This window comes from Mauremys reevesii, linkage group 18, assembly GCF_016161935.1.
Source record: "Mauremys reevesii isolate NIE-2019 linkage group 18, ASM1616193v1, whole genome shotgun sequence".
NCBI classification, from domain to species: Eukaryota; Metazoa; Chordata; order Testudines; family Geoemydidae; genus Mauremys; species Mauremys reevesii.
In genome coordinates this window covers 8,470,406-8,489,258 of record NC_052640.1, presented here as the reverse complement: position 1 = coordinate 8,489,258, position 18,853 = coordinate 8,470,406, and the positions used below count along the sequence as shown (strand labels likewise).

Below are 18,853 nucleotides of genomic sequence, written 5' to 3'. Positions count from 1 at the left end.
CAGAAATACTTCACAAACTGAGAACTTGTATAGGAAAACGCTGGCTAAAAGCGCCTGGTCTGATGGCATACGGCCAATTTGTCAATATCTTCCTTATCCCTGGGTGCAATCTGTCTTTGGGCCAGATCCTCAGCCGGTGTAAATCAATGTTGCTCCATTGATTCCAGTGCAGTGATGTTCATTTATACCAGCTGAGGAGCTGGTCTGCGATGCCGGATGCAGGGTCCGGAGCCTGTTGGGAGAGGATTGTTGGGTGCTCTTGGTTCTGATCGCTGGCAGCCAGTTTGGCTATCGCTGTGACGCTTTCCAGGGGTACCCAGGGCGGTGAGGCCCCCTTGCTACCACCTGCCATTGGCATGAGGAAGCCTTGTCTATATCTGCTGTGGCTGAGGTCCCTAATGCCACCAGTCTTCAGTGACACAAGTTCTGCCTTCCAGGTTTTTGCAGGCCTGGTTCTCTCTGTACAAGGTAGCGACAAGCCCTCTCCAACCCCCGAGTCCTCTGAACATCCTCCTGGAGGGCCCAGCTCCTGTGCCACTGGACACTCCCAGACCCTCTGCTCCCCCAGCTTACCACTTCCACCTTCGATCACAGCTCTGCCTAACACAGCACTTAGATATGTTTATGGTAATAACAAGAAGTTTGTTTAACAAAGATCAAAGATTTGAGAAGAAGCAAATGGAAACAAATAGTTGCATATAAAATAAAAACATAACAGGCCCTCTAGACCCTAGACAGACATAACTAGCAATTGTCATATCATAGAGAGCAAAAGTTCATCCAAAATCCTTCCAGCGTATGACAGCCAGGCTTGGCTGTGGTCTTCCATTCATGAGACAAATCATGCTGTCCTCTTGCCTTCTAAGCTGAAAGAGCCAGAGTGTGTCTCTTCTCCTATGGTTATAGGGCAAACATGTATTGTATTTGCTTGCTTACAGGGCAGCTGCTTGTGTCTTCCTGTCTAGCATCTCCCCTGACGGCTTTGCAATCACTTGATTAGCATTTTGCTCAGAATGTAAATAGGGGACCACTGCAAAATATACAAATGTAGCCAGCCAGAGAGAGAAACATCTCTTGCCTGAAAGAAACCCGTTTCTCACCTTTTGGTGGCCAGCCCCAAGTCACCGACTTTAGAAACATAATTTTCAGGCTCTACACATAACTCCTTACATATTATCTGCACACACATTGCACAGTGACTATGAAGACCAGTGTGACACAAGCTTCCAGCACAGACATTACATGATGCTCTTTGGCAAACCAGTACCATAGATACCAGATGCAGGGGAGCCCTGTAACTCTTATGCGGTCCCTGGGTCACAGCGGTCATACAGTAGGGATTGCTGTCAGTTTACACTGAGTCGGAGGCCCAAATTCTGACCGTGGCGGCTCATGCTGCTTCCATTGAAGTCAAAGAAAGCCCCGTAAACACCTCTGAGGACAGAAGGCAGCTTTTAGTTTAACTGCCCGTGGTTGATTTGCTCTGTGCTGTCATTCTCTTAGCTCTCGCCAGTGGAACAGGGTCAAGCCAGCTCAGTGCTTGGATGGAAGAGGAGTAAGCAAAGTTCAGGCGCCTGCGAGTCTCCAGTGCCCCAGCTTGCAGCAAGGGGGCTCTGTGTGGATCAGGGAAGCAGGCCTGATTCTCCACAGCCCTGTACCTGGCAGAGCTACCTGCAGAGGTGAAAAGGAGTACAGTGCTACCACATCAGGCTGCAGGTGGCAGCACTGCGCGCCTCACGAGGCTGCGAGGGGACGAGCCACACTAGACGTTCACATTCTAAGCTTAGAGGTGGATTTTCCTGGTTCCGCAAGGTGACTAGATGATGATTTGTGCCAGTGGCTGTGCTGTGCTGCGTGGCATGGAGAGAAGAAAACACCCTCAGCAGAACTAGAGCCCGGTCTGCATTGCTGCCCAGAGATGACTTCTTGTAACAGGGATCGCAGGATGAGACTCATCAACAGAAAAGGCCATTCGCTCCATGCAGCCCATTTGCTCATACCAAAGGCGGTAGAACAGCAACCGGAAGCATTGCTGCCTTCTGAGGGGAAGCCTGTTTGTGCCTCGTATTGCCCAAGCCTTTCTCTAGCATAGCATCTCCTTGTATAAGAGCCACTGGTGCAGGGTTGGCTTGCGCTAGGCAGGGGAGATCAGACTAGAGGACACAATGGTCCTGTCTGGCCTTGGAAGCTATGAATCGGCTGCTGAATGCTAACCCGTGTCTCTGACTTGTCAGACACCCTACAAATCAATATTCTTCAGTGTGCACTGGAGTGACTAATAGCTCTGGGCTGGCGTGACCCATGCAACTGGGAGGTGGTGCAGGAGCTGCTGCTGCTTCTGCTCCTGAGCCCCCTGCATTGCTCCGTCAGTGTACCTCTGCCCTGTGCCTCACCGAGCGTTCGGTGTTGGACCAGATTGGGGTCCTCCTGTACAGAAAGGCCTTGCCTCAAAAGGGAAACATACAGAGGAGGTGAATGACTTGTCCAGTGACCTGCTGGAGGGTAGTGGCAGCAAGCGGTCAGTTTCCCGAGTCCCAAGCTACTGCCCTGTCCACTAGACTATGCTGCCTCTTTAATTATTGTGTGCTCCTTTTCACGGCTGCAGTCTCCCTTGTTACACCTTCTCCAGCCCCAAAAGACGTAGTGTTTCCAGGTATCAGGCTCGGCACACCGCATGCTCCTGCTCGATCCCCCTCCACCATTGGGCCAGTCTCTACTGGTTATTTCCATGAAATGTGTTGAAATATACCTTTAGGTAGCTGGGTTTTTTAAAATTATCATCATCTTTGGTTTTGTTTCCAGCTTCAGGTACCAAGTGTTCCCAGCGCTCTGGAGTTGAATCACTTTAATTTGCCCTTTACACACCCACCCCGTGCCTCTGGGGGTTGTGGTTTTTATATACATATAAACACAACTTCACAAGACAAAGGCAGAATTTTCCTTTGAAAGGAACTTATTCTGAAAAGAGGCTCCTCTTTGAAGGCTGAGATCTGTGGTCTCGTTAATTTTTCCGTTTCCTCAGGGCTTTGTGCAGAAGAGTGGCATATTCTAACCTCTGTTTTCAAAGGTCATTTCAAAATCATCATGGGGCTTCCTGGGAAGACGATTGAGCTGCAAAGCATGTTGGAGAAGCAGAAGGAAAAGGAGACGCAGACAGGCCAAATGAACAGCCTGCAATGCTTAGGAGGTGCTTGGATCCAGAGTTTCAGTCTGGATCTGTTTCTAATGTGATAGGTGGCAACATGTAAACAGCCTTTATGAGGCTGCAATGTGTTACAGCAGGTAGAGCGCTGGGATTCAGGAAACATGAAGTCTATTTGTATCTCCGCTACTGACTTGCCCTCTGAGCTTTGGTAAGTCAATTTCCTTCTTTGTTCCTCAGTTTCCCCTTCTGTAAAACAGGGTTAATGGGCATCACCTTTGTAAAGTGCATTAACAGCAGTATAATGCTGTTCCCTTTCTGTAGTTAGTGGAAGGAACATGGGTGCACATGGCAGATTTGGGACTTCAGAGCTAAGACTTGGAACTCTGGTGGTTATCCAGCTCCAGTGACGTTGGTGTCAGATTGGGAGAGAGCACTCCCAGCCCCTCTTTCTTTTGGCCAGAGCTAGAGAGCAACAGGAAGCCGTCTCCCCTGCACGCCCGTGGTTTAGAGAAGCACTGCTTCATTTGTTCTTGCAGATTATGGTATTTTAATTTGATTCTTTGAAAGTCTTGTAATTTAATTGCATAATAAGGACTCAGCCATGCACAGTCAGGCTAAACCCGTGGTTGGTACAGCTCATATAACTATTATAGGGTCAGGGACAAACCAGTTTTTATTTGTGTCCATAATTCAGATTACACTAAGGTCTAAACAACACAGGCATGCATGGGTTTGTGGTGGGATTTTTGAACCGCGCAGTGCTATAGCTGTATGAATTAATAGTATCACTTGTTCTCTTCTTCACTGGCTAGAATCAGTCCGGCTTTCTCCACAGTGACTTTTTTCAGCATGAGGGAAAGTCACATGGTATTTATTTTTGAACCTGCTTCATGTAATTACTCAGTAATTTGCAGGGACATGTACAGAAAGTTATATGTAGTTACATGTCATTATAGAAGTAAAACTTTTATACTGAAGTGACGTACCGTAATTATAGTTAGCATGAGATTTATAGAAAAAATTCTGAGATAAAATAGCTTTACACCAACGAATGCAATGGAGTTGTACTGAGGTGTCAGGATTTTTCCTACGGAATCAAATGCTATTTTGTAATAATTCCTACTACTTGCAGTTCCTGTGTGTTCAACTGATTCTTAAATGATCTGGGAAAAGGGGCAAACAGTGAGTTGACAAAAATTCCAGATAACATAAAATTACTCAAGATAGTTGAGTCCAAAGTTGACTGTGAAGAGTTACAAAGGGAATTCACAAAACTGGGTGACTGAGCAACACAATGGTAGATGAAAATCAATGTTGATAAATGCAAAGTAATGCACATTGGAAAACGTAATTCCAGCTATACATACAAAATGATGGGGTCTATATTAGAGAGAGAAGTGGGTGAGGTAATATATTTTATTAGACCAACTTCTGTTGGTGAGAGAGACAAGCTTTCGAGTTTACACAGAACTCTTCTTCAGGTCAGGGAAAGGTACTCCCAGTATTACAGCTAAACACAAAGTGGAACAGATTGCGGGGTTCCTTTGAGGATGTGGGCTGATAGGTCAGATATAGAGTGATCGATTTGTGAAAAGTGTACACCCACAAGTGATAGGGTGTTTTTGTCCTTTATCATTTTCCTGCGTGAGTTCATTCGAGAGTGTAATGATTGTCTGGTTTCACCCACGTAGTTGTTATTGGGGCATTTAATGCATTGGATGAGGAACACCATATGTTGTGATAGGTATGTGTAGGACCCATAGATCTTGGAAGGTATGTTGTGGGAGTGTTGATCAGCATAGCAGTGGAGATATGTCTGCACGTTTTGCATGTGTTGCTCTGGCAGGGTCTGGTGCCGCTTTGATTTGGTGTGTCCTGGTCTATGGGGAGCTTGCTTCTGATGATGAGCTTGGATGGCTGTTTGAAGGCCAGAAGTGGGGATTCAGGGAAGATTTCTTTCAGGATGGGGTCCCTATTGAGTACGGGTTATAGTTGTTAGATGATACCCCATATGCTTGGGTTCCAGTGTAGGGTGGCAGGTGACAATGAGACATGTGTAGCCAGAGAGGGTTTTATTTCTGTATTGAAGCAGGTTCTGTCAGGGTATTTGGGTGGCCCATTCCATGATGAAATCTACTATATGAAGAAAGTCATCATGGGTAGTTTTCTGAAACATCTGCTCAAAGTGCAGCGGCAGTCAAAAAAGCTAACAATGTTAGGAACCATTAGGAAAGGGATAGATAATAAGACAGAAAATATCATAATGCCACTACATAAATCCATGGTACACCCATACCTTGAATGCCGCATGCAGTTCTGGTTGCCCCATCTCAAAAAAGATATATTAGAATTGAAAAAAGTATTGATTTGGGGTATGGAACAGCTTCCGTATGAGGAGAGATTAAAAAGACTGGGACTGTTCATAAAAGTAAATGGATGACTAAGTGGGGTATGATAGAAGCTAGGAATGGGTGACAGGGGAGGGATCATTTGATGATTACCTGTTTTTTTCCTTCCCTCTGAAGCACCTGGCCTCGGCCACTGTCAGAAAACAGGATACTGGGCTAGATGGACTTTTGGTCTGACCCAGTATGGCTGTTCTTATGTAAGTCTATAAAATCATGAATGGTGTGGAGAAAGTGAATAGGGAAATGTTATTTACCCCTTCATATTACACAAGAACCAAGGGTGCCCTGCTGAAATTAATAGGCAGCAGGTTTAAAACAAACAAAAGGGGGTAGTTCTTCACACAATGTATGGTCAACCTGTAGAACTCATTGCCAGAGGATGCTGTGAAGGCCAAAAGTATAACTGGGGTCAAAGAAGAATTAGATAAGTTCATGGAGGATAGGTCCATCGATGGCTGTTAGCCAATATGGTCAGGGATGCAACCCCATGCTCTGGGTGTCCCTACGCCTCTGACTGCAGGAAGCTGGGGCTGAACAATAGGGGATGGACAGGAGATGGACCTCTGTATATGAGTACATGGAGTAAAAACCCAAATGTCTGTATATATGCAAAATAAAGCATTGTCTAAATTGCATTGCTAAAGACAGATTTTTACACAGAAGAAAGATCTGTGAAGTCTAACTCATCTGGAAAGAAATGCAAACATTTTGCATTAATTTTAAGGTAAATTTTAAAGCATCTCTTTAATAGATTCATAGATTTTTAAGGCCAGAATTCTGTGTCTGCTGTCTCTATGCATAGACAAGTTCTTAGACATTTAAAGGTGTCCTGCATGGTAAACAAAGTTGCCACTGTTTCATAGCTACATACAACACAATATGGGGTGAGGGATAGCTCAGTGGCTTGAGCATTGGCCTGCTAAACCCAGGATTGTGAGTTCAATCCTTGAGGGGGCCACTTAGAGATCTGGGGCGAAAATCTGTCAAGGAACTGGTCCTCCTTTGAGCAGCTATATCACTGCACAGTTCTACAAACCCATGCATGCCTGTGTTGTTTAGACATTGGTGTAATCTGAATTACAGGCACAAATAAAAGCTGGTTTGTCCCTGACCCTATAATAGTTATATGAGCTGTACCAACCATGGGTTTAGCATGGCTGAGTCCTTATTATCCTGAGGTCCCTTCCAACCCTGATATTCTATGTTTTTTAAAAATGATAGGTGGGGCTGATAGAGATGCTGCCTGTTATTAAGGTTGCCTGACATTTTCCATTATAAGACCCTATTTTGAATTGCTTACAATTGTGCCAAACTTTAACTGTTTGGGCTGAAAATTTTCATACTGGGTGTCTACCTCTGACTGAATACAGCTGTTTCCAAGTGCAAGACTAGGAGGAAATACATTGTTTGCCCATGTTAAAAATCTGGCAAACTTTTCTCTGAACAGCTCTGGCATCACCATACTGTGGAGCAGCAGCTTGAACTGTTGGAGGAGGAGGGGCTGGGAGCCAGTTGTGTGCAGGGAGGGACACTGAGATTGGAAGAGGAGCTGGGGGAAAGGAAAGAGACTGGGAATGGCTGAACAAGGAAACTGGGACTAGGAACCAGTGAGGGGAGGGAGGCTGGAGCAGAAGGAGACAGTTCTGACAAGGAGCTGGGGTGTAGGTGGAGAACTGGGACTGGCTGGGCAAAGAGACTGATAGTGGAGGGCAGGCAGAGACTGAGATTGGATGCGGAGCCCAGGGAGGGAGGGTAAGAATGGAAGCCAGTGCAGTGGGAGGAGAGAGAGCTCAGATGAGCAATCGGGCAGGGGGAACAGTGGCTGGCTGGTCAGGGTGACCAGATGAGATGAAGAAAATATCGGGACACACTGGGGGGGGGGGCTGCCGGCAGAGCGAAATATCGGGACAAATTGCATCCCATCCAAATATCGGGACGGTCCTGATTTTAGAAACTGGGGACTGTGTGTGTGAGGGAGGGGAAGAGACTGGGAGTGGGATGGAGGAAATTGGGATTTGGAGAGCCAATCTGGAGGATGGGGACTAGAGCTGGCTGAGCAAAGAGACTGGGGCTGGGACAAGGGTGTGCACGCAACCTTAATTCTGGCATTTCCTCATTTTTGAGTGCTTGACTTTGCAACCTGAGCAATGTTCTTTTAAGTGTGTGTGAGTGAGTGAGAGAGAGAGAGACAGAGAGACAGAGATGTAGTTTATTGCTGAGACGAACAAAGAGACAACTTATGGAAGGTAACGTTAGCCGGGAAAGTCCTCCTGATGCATAACCTAAGCAGCATAGAACTAATTCACTTAGAGCCAGATTCTTCAAACCTTACGCTGAGGCTACATCTCCACTGCATGCCACTGGCAGTGGTGTGTAGTGTATAAAAGCAGGCTGCATCTGTGCATGTGTGACTGAAAGGCTTGGGCAGAGGGGAGGCAGCAGGGAAAGGCCTCAGATGCTTCCCACTGCTCGAGCCTTTCCTGGCAGCGAGGAAAGGATCTGGTCGTGGGGAGGCAGTGGAGAAAGTCTCCAGGAGCAGGGAGCTGCTGGAGCCTTTCCCCATTGCCAGAGCCTTTCCCTGCGGTGGGGGAAGGTTCCAGCAGTGGGGAGGTAGTGTAGACAGAGAGGCACGACATGGGTGTGTAGACAGCATGTAGGGTACATACTCACATCCATAGCCACACCCGTCAGGTGCATCTTTACTCACGTAAGCCATGCCTCACTGCTACACTGTCTACACTGCTCTTTATACCTGTGCTAGGGGGCCACCCGTTTATGTGCACTACACGCCACCAAAATTACGGTGCAGAGTAGAGATATTCATAGTCAAACTCCTGTAGAAGTCATTAAGAGTTATGGCTGATTGAGGACTATCCACGTGGCATTCAGACACTACTATTTTGTGAATGATTCACACCTACAGTGTGGTGCTTGCTGTGGTATTAAAGTCACTTGATTCTGTTTCTCCTCTAATGTGCTAATTTTTCTTTATACAGACACATTTAGAAGGCAAACGATCCATTCTAGAGCTCCATCCAAAGAAGGCTAGGGTTTCCCTGGGGGCTACATTAGTGTTTTGTTAGAGAAAGTTTAGTAGGTTACTCAAGTTGTTACACCTGCAATATTTCAAGCCAAATTCTCAGCTGGCCTATCTCCATTAAGCACAATGGAGCTAGGCCAGCAGAGGTTTGGCCTTAATCTCAAGAAGTAGGAGGTTTTCTGGGATCCATCCATCAATTGCATTTGGGGAGCACAAAGGAGCAGCTCTGACTTTCAAACAACAAAACAGAGTCAAGAGATAAAGTGTAGGAAAGAATTCAGCCCAACGATCCAGTATGGACAGGTTCTCTGGCCACAGTAGAGATGGCCCCAAACCAAACTACAGCTCCAAATATCCCCAGGCTTCTGCACGTTCATTTAGGGCAAGCCCTGAGCAAATGCAGCCTCGTGTAGCTCTCTGGTTTGCGCTAGCAGGACCAAGTGGGGAAGCAGATAAGGCCCAATTCTTGCTTGGGGCCCTATGTGCCCTAAGAATGGCCCTTTGTTGCTGCTACTTGAATGGAGCAGCGGGTGGCTGGAAGAACCTTGCTGGGATTGTGCTTTCCGGGGCTGTTAGTGACGGGCTGCTCTGTTCATTAGGATGCTGCCTTTGGGCTCGTTTCACCTCCCCAGGCTTGGGGGCTGGGAGGGGCACTCAGTGCTCCCCACAACCAGGACTCTGTACTTTACAAAAATCCACTGTCTGTAGAGCAGTGTCTGTGCCACTCTGGGGGGTTCCTTCACCAGCTGCTGTGCATATCCAAGTCCTCCCTGCATGTTTTTAGGCCCTGCCTCTCTTTCCCAGCCAGCCCATCCCCTCCATATTTTACCTTCTTTCTCCCATCTCAGCATACAGGTACTTTGTGCCATCCCCCAGCATGGCTAAACACTAGCCAGCATTGACTAATGGGTAACTCCAGGTTCTTGCACGGGGTCACTAGTCCTGCAAAACAAGGAGAAAGAAAACAGCCCTTCTGAGGTGGAGTTGCCTCCACAAATGTTTTTCCAGTCGGTGAATGTTTTTCCAAACATGAAACACCTGCCATCTGGCTAAATCCACCTTGAGAAGAAAGAGGCTGTGTCTGGGGCTGGGAGCCTGCCCCAGAACCTTCTTAGACCATGTTTGCAAAAACACAGGGCAGCTAGAACATCCTAAATATAGGAGCCCCAGGGCTGCTGCTGTAATGGGGGCTTTGTCTCTTCTGCCTTTCCAGGAACTTTTCTAACTCAGCCATATGAATGTGTTGCACTGTGGATGGTTGACGTTGACAGTACTGTGCTTTGCCATTGATCTCAGATGCTTTCGTATTTTTCATAATGCAAGTGGCAGGCAGAGATGGCTCCAGAGGGACCACTCCAGGTCATCAGGTACAACAGATGCAGTCTATATTGTTTTTAACAGTTACCTGAGCATTATACTGGGAGAAAGAGTGAGGCATGGTCTAAATGTAGCGCTAGGAGACAGGCACTCCTGGGTTCTAATCCCAACTCTAACACTGACGCCATTCATGATGGGGGGCCAGATTGCCCATCAGTGGGAGTAAGGAGACTGTGATTTTTGCGTACGTGTCTCCCTGTCATAAAGTGGGATGGACCCTTTGGGGGAGCTGGGTGTAGCTCCACCTCTGACTACCTACCTACCTCCCAGGTGGGGAACGAAGACCAGCAAGCAGCTCAGTGGGGGAGTGGCTGCAGAGCAGGAAGGAGGCTGAAGGAGACCCTGGGCCAGGGAAAGGAACGGCAGGGAGATTGCCACACCAGCGTCCCTTGGAAAAGGGAAGGTTGTACTGATATGGGTGGGAGCTTCATGGGTAGAGTCATAGATCCCAAGGCCAGAAGGGACCATTTTGATCATCTAGTCTGACCTCCTGTGTAGCACAGGCCAGAGAACTTCCTCAGAATTATTCCTAGAGATGATCTTTTAGTAAAACATCCAATCTTGATTTAAAAATTGCCAGTGATAGAGAATCCTTGATAAGTTGTTCCAATGTTTAATTACCCTCACTGTTAAAACCTTATGCCTTATTTCCAGTCTGAAGTTGTCTAACTTCAACTTCCAGTCATTGGATCATGTTAGACCTTTCCCTGCTAGACTGAAGAGACGATGATTAAATATTTGTTCCCCGTTTAGGTAATTATAGGTTGTAATCAAGTCACCCCGTAATGCTTTCTTTCATAAGCTAAATAGTTGGAGCTCCTTGAGTCCATCACTAGAAGGCAGGTTTTATAATCCTTTAATCATTCTCCAATTTATCAACATCCTTCTTGAACAGTGGATACCAGAACTGAACACAGTATTCCAGCCGCGGTCGCACTGGTGCCATAGAGGTAAAGTAACCTCTCTACTCCTACTCGAGATTTCCCTGTTTATGCGTCCCAGGATCTCACTGGCCCTTTGCAGCTGCCTGGTGAGTTGGCCCTCTGCTTTGTCTGAGGGCAGGGAAACCGAGGCAGGGTCCAGTGCTGGGTTTGAGGAGTCACGGTTACACGGCTCCTGTAAAACTGAGATAACTGAGTGCTTTAAGATAATATCAAATAATGCTTTGCATTTTGTTAGGGTCCCTCATATGAGGATCTCAAAGCACTTTACACATATACATTACGTATAAACCTCACAACGTCCCTGAGAAGTAGGTCATGACAATGATCCCCATTTCTCAGATTGGGAAAGTGGGGAACAGAGAAAGTTAGGCCAAGATTTCCAAAAGTGACTGACCTTGGGCACCTCCATACATGAGTCCCCCACCTCAGACACCTTAAAGGGGCCTGATTTTCACCAAGTGCACAGCACCCACCCCTTCTGAAAATCAGGCCCCTTTGTGGTGTCTCAGGTTGGGCAGCCCACATGGAGGCGCCCCAAAGCGCTAGTCACTTGAAAATTGTGACTTGCCCAGGGTCACAAAGCAAAGCTGGAGCAGGGCTAGGTTGCACACCTGGATCTTATGACCCTTAGTCCTGAGCTTTACTCACAAACTTTAGCCCCTCCCAGGATTCCATCCGTCTATGCTATAAAGAGCACTATGGCATGTGCTAATCTTCTTCTTCTTTAGCCAACAAAGCAGGACTGGTTCAAAGGAGCTTATTTGGTCCCTTGAATGAAAGAAATAAAATATTTGAAACCTTTCAGTGGAACGAACACACACACACACACACCTCTACCTTTCCTTGGATAATGTTAAGGAAAATCAAGGAAGTTTAGCAAGAAATCTGTCCTGCTCTTTCCTTACCCCGTGTTAATGTATTTTTGTTTCTTTCCAAAACAGTGATATTTCCGGATAGAGAGCCAGGACTTTGCTTTGAATTTCTTGGCTCTTTTCAGTTCATGTCACCATAACCATTCCCTTATTTAAACAGAGCCTTTTGTGCTTCGTATATGAAGTCGAACCAATGGCAAATATTATTATGGTATCAGATTCTGCATCAACACCAGCCAAACCTAACCCTTTGCACCGCCCTAGCAGGAGTTCTGAGTCCAGTTGTTCCATTTTCTAAAAATATGATTCTGCCCTCAGTCACACCCATGCAAACCCATTAACTGCAGTGGATATAACTGAGGGCTGAATTAGGCACACAATTCTACTTTTGCTTCTCTGCCTAACTTCTACAGTTGGGTCTAAGCTGCAGAATTCAGACCCAGACCCAAAATTTGGAGTATGCAGATGCAGACATTTTGATTGGCCTATTATAGACGTAAGGGACAACCACAATGTTCAGATCTAAAGATCTGGTACCGGCCACTGTCAGACGACAGCACACTGGGCTAAATGGACCATTAGTCTAACCCAGTATGGTCGTGCTTATGTTCTTATTGGTGGGGCAGGGAAAATTCAGATCCTGGGATTTAGTTCTATAAAAGCTCATGTTTGCCACTCCGTCAGGGATCAGCTCACTCCGAAAGGGAAAATTAGAAACAATCAGATGACAACTTCTCTTAGGCAACAGGAGGAAGCCTCAAATAGCTGACCCTGTTCTTTCTTTCAGTCTTTAGTTCTTTCTTTCATTCTTTTGTTCTGTGCTTTTTTACCATCCTGCTTTCATTTTTCTGCTCGTCTGCTAATTACTTCCTTGCTTAATTTTAGGCTTGTATTGTTTTCCTTTCATCTGGGTACTTGTTTGCATCCTTTCCTGTCTTCTTCAGGAGCAGCAAAGAAAAATGAATGGGGGAAAGAAAGGGAGATGTTAATCCAGAAACAAATCTCTTTTGTCCTACCCCTATGCTCATGTCCCCCCCCACTCCCAACCCTGGTGGTCACCTACTGTACTAATCTGTCTTTCAAGGATCTCCATGGAAGAGGCCAAGTAAATTATGTTCTTGAGATTCTGGAACAGCAAAACAAAATTTCCCTTCCCCAAATGCCTTCTATGGTGTTTTTAGTCTGGCCTGTTCTTTGAAGAGTCTTTGTTGGCCTCTTTCATTTTCTTGGCACAAAACTGGGTGCACATACGTGACTGCCTCGGTAGACTGTTTATACATCCAGTAAAGGTGAATCCACAGAATGCCAGAAGCCAGCCAACAAGCAGCAGTGCACAGGACATTACCTTGAGGTACCTGCAAAAGTTTCTGAAATCTATCTTAGGTCCTTATTATGGCCACCAGCATCATAGTGTTGGAGCATCACAATCTTTTCAATGTATTTACCCTCAGGTAGGACAGTGCTATTATTCCCATTTTACAGATGTGGAACTGAGGCACAGGGAGGGTAAGTGACTTGCCCGTGGTCACACAGGGAATCTATGGCAAATCTGGTCTCCTGCATCCTAGGCGAGTGCCTGAACCACTAGGCCATTCTCCCTCTACTGAAATGCACACACGTGAGCTTAGAAGCTGCTGGTTTGTGATCTTGTGATGGTGCACGTTCGCAAACCGGATGAATAGTGACCAGAGTCCTCCATGGCAACTGTTTAGCTGGGTGGTTATGCTGATGGAAGCTTATCTGGGCCGTAACGTGAAGGAATCCAAGGACTGGCTGAGAATTTTCACATGCCCCATTTGTCACCGAGGGCCTGCGTGTGTACGTGTTGCGGTTAGTCGCTATGTCCCATATCACCTGTGAGGAGCAGAGCCTCTGGTTTTCATATTCATTCACTGTTGGTTTCATATAGTGGAAGTGAACGGCTCCCTAGAAGGCACATAAACGCCAGCTGTTTGGTTTTCCTTTTGCTAGCTAGAGATCCAAGTATCAGTCATTTTGCTAGATTCCCTATTGCTGGTAGGGAATGACTGATTCCAGTGAGTGTTGTTCCTCTCTCTGTCTCTGTAGAACACAAGGCATCTGTATTTTGATACAGGCTCTAATCATCTCAAATGATTTTCAACATCTGTCTGAACAATCAGCATCCAAACAAAGCCAACCTCCCATACCTGCCCTGAGTCAGCATTTTAGCTGGGGACTCAGGGGGGTGTGGGGAAAGATAGAAACCGATAAAGCACTAGAGCACATGGTAGGATTAGAATTGACATTAAGGATGGCAGGGTAGGCAATGGGAAGGCTACATCCAACACCTTCATCAGCACTGTTGTGTGGAGGAGTGGAGTGTTGAGAACGGAAATAATAATAAACCAGCTTTGGGGCTGAGTTATCGTCTCTCAGAATGTGCAAATGGGATAAACGAGAGGCAAGCAGACCTGGAAAGGCAGAGAGGTTCAATTGGCCTTGGTGCCTTTGTGAAGAACTACATGCAGTGTGGTTGTAGCCGTGTCAGTCCCAGGATATTAGAGAGACAACGTGGGTGAGGTAATATCTTTATTGGACCAACTTCTGTTGGCGAGAGAGACAAGCTTTCAATCTGACACAGAGTGTCTAAGCACAAAAGCTTGTGTCTCTCACCAAAAGAAGTTGGCCCAATAAAGAGATTACCTCACCCACCTTGCCTTTGTGAAGAACTGTCCACCTGCCACGGGAGATGGGTTTAAAGCCCACCTGTTCTTTTACAAGGCTCTGGCAAAGCTCTGCCTCCCTACCATTGAGAACATGAGTTTAGAAAGAGGGGCTATCTGCAGTTGTGCTCCTGGCTGCACAATGCCAGTATTGCCTACATTCAATATGCCCCAACCCCGCGGGTGCCCCAGTTGAAATGTCTTCTTATCTGAATCATGGTTATGTCACCTGGCTTGAGTCACATACCCAATCACCGCCACTTATTCCCCTGTTCTTGGGATCCTTCATGCCTTTGGAATGGGCAGAGTTGCACTGATACTGTTTATGAAGTGGCATAACTGTACATGGCAATTCACCAAATGCTTAAACAATGCAGTGTTCAGATACCACAGGGATGGAAGCCATGTTGAAACCTAGATGGCTAGATCTGAGATCTCTACCTCCAGCAGCTTGTAGGCTTAGAGCTTGATCCTGCAGACATTCACCTCAGAGCTTTCGGACCCAGCTTTTCTTCTTGCCCTCCAGGCTCCATCCTGTTGCAGGCCCAAAGCAGAACCCCCCATGCACCCCTTAGAGAAAGTTTGGCTCAGAATTACTTGGATAGCTCTGGGCAGAAGCTCTCCTAGCTGATCCATCTTCAGGTTTGGCTCTCCTCTGCTTTGGGCTGATCGGCAGGCTGGGGTTCGCCTAACCTTGTGCACTTTGGAAGAGTTCCAGGCCTCGTTTTAGCTCTGCCCCTTGCAGACTCAGGGACTGGTATGCACCTTGCTTTAATTTGCTCTCAAATGGGGCCCAATTACATTTTTAGGTGCCTGGCTGTTAAGTCAGTAATTTATTTCACAGTAGCCTAGCGTGTTTCTTAAATGGCTGCTTTGCTATGGGGTCTCTATAAGTTACTGTACTGTGCAAACCTGTTTTAAAAAAAAAAAAGACTGGAAAGAATTTGCTGGAAAAAAAATGAGGCCTGTAGTAAACTGTGCTTTTTTTTTTCCCCTGCACACCCATTGGGTCATAAAAGATATAAAAGAACTAAAGAGTTCATGTTGCTTAACAAGCTTTTCTTAGTGAGGGGCTCTGACCCAGTGAACCTGTATATTACCTATAAATCCATCTAGAAATGAATGCACCCCAGAATAGGTGACACCAGCTCAGCATGATGCATTGAGTGGTTGCTCCCTACATGGCTATTTCTGGTGCAAAATGAAAGGCAAGGGTGATGAAACCAGTGGAGTTCTAGGCTGGTTCTCCCTAGAAGGAGAAGGAACTTGAAGCGCCATGGAGAAGACATATCCTGGGGTCTCTGCACAATGCGTCAGCCCCTCTCTGAGGTGCTGTCCACCCCCTTTGCAGCAAGCCATACCCCTCTCCCCCGCCAGGAGCCATGTTACATTGTCTTGACTTTCTGCCTAGGAGTGTGCAACATGCTCCTCTCTGAGGGCACAGAGCAGTAGCTAATGCTTCAAGGAGCAGTAGTTAATGTCCAGTGTCTCCCATAGATGGCCTGCTTGCTGGCTCTACCATCCCATATGCTCCACTCCCAAATAGACATGGGGGATGAGCATGCAGCATTGGTTTTGCTCCCTCCCCGTTACTTGGACTCTGGGGCCTTTCTGCTCCTTTTCACACCGTTAGCTCGTGCCTCACAGCAGAGGGCTGGGATTCAACTAGACGCCGAGGCCAATAAAATCCACACTAGCTTCAGGTCAGCAACAAACTCTTCTTGGCTAATTACTGACTTAAGAGCACGGGTGCCATCCCACAGTATCCAAGCTGGACTATTCATTATAGGTCAGGGTACAATAGCAGTGACAAAGCATAGGGCCCTTGGCTTTTAAAAATGTTTAATTTCAATCCCCTTGACAACCCATAAGATACCGTGTGTGGCAATACACTGCAAAACTGCGCCAAAGGAAGCATTAGCGCTACTGGCAGTTTTTCATATTGATTTCCACCCCCTACCAAAAATAATGAGAGAAGAACAGAAAAAAAGACAAAAGAACAGGATAGGGACGGAAGGGAGGGGAAAGGAGAAAGACATCTTACTTTCCAGCTGCTAGGAATGAATCAATAGGTTGTTTTTTTTTTTAAATTACCAAATCTTTTCAAGTTTGCCTGAGGTCCCACTTCTTCTCCAAAATGTCACCTTCTCTTTAGCGGTCAGATTTCTATCCCTAGCGGCTGATTGTCTGCCTAAATACTGCTATAGAGAGCCAAGCACTGTGAGTTATTTGACTACAAGCCCTGTGGTAGCAAACCAAACTCTCTGTGAGTTGGTGTCGGGCACCATGGGTGGCAAACCCAGGGCTGCGAGGACTCAGAGCAAGAGCTTTACCCTCTGACTCTCCACGCTGGGAGGTTAGATGAAGGAACTGCAGCTAATGCCCCACCACCAGAGGTCACACATGACTCAGTGGTGTCAGGTGACTAGCAGCAGACTGAATCGGGGTCGGCAGCGTGTTTGTACACAGGTGTCTGTGGTAAAAATTTTGAGGTCCGTGGTGTGGGGGACGCTCACCTCAGGCAGCTCGGCTCCCTGCAAGTGGCTCCCTGTCCCTGCTGCTGCTGGCGGAGGAGCGGCCAGGCAGCTCTGCACACTGCCTCCTTACCCCCTCCCTAAGCGCTGACTCCGCGGCTCCCAGCCCGTTGGCTGGGAACCACGGCCAGTGGAAGCTGCGGGGGCGGCACCTGCGGATGGGGCAGCGCACAGAGCCGCCTGGCCACGCGTCCACATAGGTGCCGGAGAGGGGACATGCTGCTGCTTCCAGGAGCTGCTTGAGGTAAATGCTGCCCGGAGTGCCCCAACCCCCTGCTCCAGCCCAGAGCCCCCTCCTACACCCCAAACCCCTCATCCCCAGCCCCACCCCAGAGTCTGCATGCCCAGCTGGAGCCCTCCCACACCCCAATCCCCTGCCTCAGTCTGGCACCCCCTCCTACCCCTGACCAATGCCCATCACTTTCTTTTCTTGTGTCTGTTTGCTGTCTGTGTAGCTTTTGGGGCATGTGTTTAAACAAACCAGGTTTCCTGTGCATTAGTACCTTAGTTTGCTCTGTGGCTAATGTTGTGTTTCTGTATTCCATGTTACTCTGTTCCGTCATAAATGGTGTTTGCTTTATTGGCATTATTCCTCTCTCAGCTGGCTCTCCACTCACAAAGCAATCAGCTGCACCTCGCTTTAAACGACCATTCAGACAGTTGGATGGGGACTGATTTTTTTGTCAGAGTTAGCCCGTTAGTGGTAACTCGAGAGTCTCTGTGACTTTGCTGGGGACAGGATAGGATGGTATCTCTCCATAACACTTTGCTGTTTAGAACCTTCTAAGAAACAAACAAATCTGCACTTCCAGCTCTGAAATCTTAGTAGCCTCAGGCCTTGGGAAAGCTCCATTTCATTTAGATTCTGGCATTTACGTTTGTTTGCTCTAACTATAAAGACCTTTTCATGCCGCTGCTTGAGAGCTGTTTGCCATTTAGCACATGTGGCCTGCATCTCCAGCACTAAAAATCATGTGACAATTTGGCAGCACTCTGTTGAGTTCTCCAGTCCACTAAGGCGAAGTAACAATGACAAAAAACCTGTGGCAGTCTGATGTGCGGTAATGTGTTGCCCCAACGATGAGTAAAAGGACACAGTCAAGATAAAGATCATTGATGACATTCTGATCTCGGCTATCGCCCTGTACAGCTGGAGTAACTCCACTGAAGTCCAACTAGATGGGCTGGTATAAAACAAGGAGAACCCTCAACGGGCCTCTCCAGTTGGCTTGCCATCTGCTTTAGCAGTGCAAAGCAGAGTTAGTGGAGTCTTTACTCCTTGCCCTCGACTGTTGTGTAGAGTTGCTCTGCACCATTAACCACTGGCTTGTTCTACTCCAGAGGTGGCTGCTTTTCAAAGGCACAAAAAGCAAGTCTAAGGGCTTGAGCATGTGGTAACAAACTTGGGCAAATCTCCCAAGTTTGACCATAATGTTGACTATAATGGGAGCTTTGCCTGAATGAAGAGTGTGGGTCTGGCCCAAAGGCCCCTTCCTGCAAATGGACCCCCTGCCCATGTGCAACATTGAAGTCAACGGAACTGTGTTCGGGCTCAGAGGCCCCTCGATGCACTGCTGGGTGCAGGATCAGGGCCATAATCCTGGGGAAAGAGTCACTATATAAAGATAGTATCAGAGGGGTAGCCGTGTTAGTCTGGATCTGTAAAAAGCGACAGAGAGTCCTGTGGGTGAATACTCACTTCATCAGATGCATGTCAGACAAAGTGGGTATTCACCCATGAAAGCTTATGCTCCAATACGTCTGTTAGTCTATAAGGTGCCACAGGACTCTTTGTCGCTATATAAAGATAGGTTAGTGGTAGGAAACTTGCCAGCGACAGGAGCGATTC

At 47.0% G+C, this 18,853-nt stretch overlaps 1 protein-coding gene across 1 annotated transcript in view; it reads left to right on the top strand.

Annotated features, from left to right (window-relative positions):
* CCDC92 (coiled-coil domain containing 92) overlaps window positions 1-18,853 on the top strand; it is a 198,553-nt gene that overhangs the window by 13,165 nt on the left and 166,535 nt on the right. The window contains exon 3 of the mRNA XM_039505088.1: window positions 9,807-9,960. The gene's annotated coding sequence lies outside the window, so the exon portion shown is untranslated. The remainder of the gene's footprint in view (window positions 1-9,806; window positions 9,961-18,853) is intronic.